Here is a 1,818-nt window from a genome sequence, read left to right as displayed (position 1 = left end):
CTATTATTATAAGTTCTTGATATATATAGTCAAAATCACATGTCAGAAAGATTATGCCAATTTATATTTCTAATTGCAGTAAATCAGACTGTATTTTAATGTTTCAGCATCATCACTGAGTACTAGCAGTTTTTAAAGATTTTTGGCAAATTCAATAAAAAGTTTTGTTAATGTGTATTTTGGAACAATTTTTCACATTTATTAATACTTGTATTTGCATTACCCAACTATGAAGTGACTGTTCATTTCTTTACCCAGTTACCTACAGAGTTTGTGCTGTTCTTATTTTAAAAAACCAAAAGACCAAAAATTAACCTAGAGGACATTATGCTAAGTGAAATAAGCCAGTCAGAAAAAGACAAATACTATATGATACCACTTACATGAGGTACCGAGAGTAGTCAAATTCATAGAGACAGAAAGTAGAAGGGTAGTTAAGTTACCAGGGGCTAGGAGAAGGGTTAATAGGTACAGAGTTTCAGTTTTGCAAGATGAAAAGAGCTCTGGAGATTGCACAATAATGTACTTAACACTTCTGAACTGTACACTTAAAAACGGTTAAGATAGTAAATTTTATGTTATGTGTATTTTACCACAATTTAAAAAAACTCTCTCTTCATGTAATCCCCATCAAAATATCAACAACATTCTTTACAGAAATAGAAAAAATAATCTTAAAATTTATATAGAACCATCAAAGACTCAAAACCACTCTGAGCAAAAAGAACACAACTGGAGGACTCACCTGACTTCAAATTATACTACAGAGCAGTAGAAATCAAAACAGCGTGGTACTGGCACTAAAAGCAGATGCACAGACGAATGGAACAGAATAGAGAACACAAAGAAATCGACACATCTATAGCGAACTTAATTTCTACACAGGTACCAAGAACACACATTAGGGAATGAACAGTCTCTTCAATACATGGTGCTGGGAAAACTGGATATCCATATGTAGAAGAATCTCTTGCCATACACAAAATCAAATCAAAATGGATTAAAGACTTCAATCTAAGACCTGAAACTATGAAACTACTAAAAGAAAACATTGGCATACCTCTAAAACACACTCCCAAAGCACAGGCAACCAAAGCAAAATTGGAAAAATGGGATCACATCAAGCTAAAAAGCTTCTGCACAGCAAAGGAAACAATCAATAAAGTGAAGAGACAACCCACAGAATGGGAGAAAATATTTGCAAACTACCCATCTGCCAAGGAATCAATAACTAGAATATATAAGGAGCTCTAACAACTTAATAGGAAAAAGTAAAATAATCTCATTAAAAAATGGGCAAAAGATATGTATAGACATTTCTCAAAGGAAGATATACAAATGGCCCATAGGTATATGAAAAAATGCTCAACGTCGTTAGTCATCAGAGAAATGCAAATGAAAACTACAATGAGATTTCATCTCACCCCAGTTAAAATGGCTTTCATCAAAAAGGCAGTAACAAATGCTGGTACGGACGTGGAGAAAGAGGAACCCTCTTACACTGTTGGCGGGAATGTAAATTAATGCAACCACTATGGAGAACAGTATGGAGGTTCCTCAAAAAACTCAAAATACAGCTACCATATGACCCAGCAATCCTACTGCTAGGTATATATCCAAAAGAAAGGAAATCAGTATATTGAAAAGATATCTGCATTCCCATGTTTATTGCAACACTATTCAGAATAGTCCAGATTTGGAATCAACATGTACATCAACAGATGAAGGAATAAAGAAATTGTGGTGTATATATGTGTGTGTATATATATATGTATATAAACAATGAAATATTATATAGCCATAAAGAATGAAATCCTG

The 1,818-nt window shown here is 33.4% G+C and overlaps 1 protein-coding gene across 1 annotated transcript in view; it reads right to left on the bottom strand.

Moving 5' to 3' along the window:
* The window catches only part of QRSL1 (glutaminyl-tRNA synthase (glutamine-hydrolyzing)-like 1), a 28,371-nt gene that overhangs the window by 10,753 nt on the left and 15,800 nt on the right, over positions 1-1,818 (bottom strand). The gene's annotated exons all lie outside the window — the stretch shown is intronic.

The sequence above is a fragment of the Propithecus coquereli genome, unplaced genomic scaffold, assembly GCF_000956105.1.
Source record: "Propithecus coquereli isolate 6110/MARCELLA unplaced genomic scaffold, Pcoq_1.0 Scaffold35, whole genome shotgun sequence".
In the NCBI taxonomy this organism is placed as follows: domain Eukaryota; kingdom Metazoa; phylum Chordata; class Mammalia; order Primates; family Indriidae; genus Propithecus; species Propithecus coquereli.
Note: the sequence above shows the minus strand (reverse complement) of the source record. Positions and strands in the feature narration are given on the sequence as shown.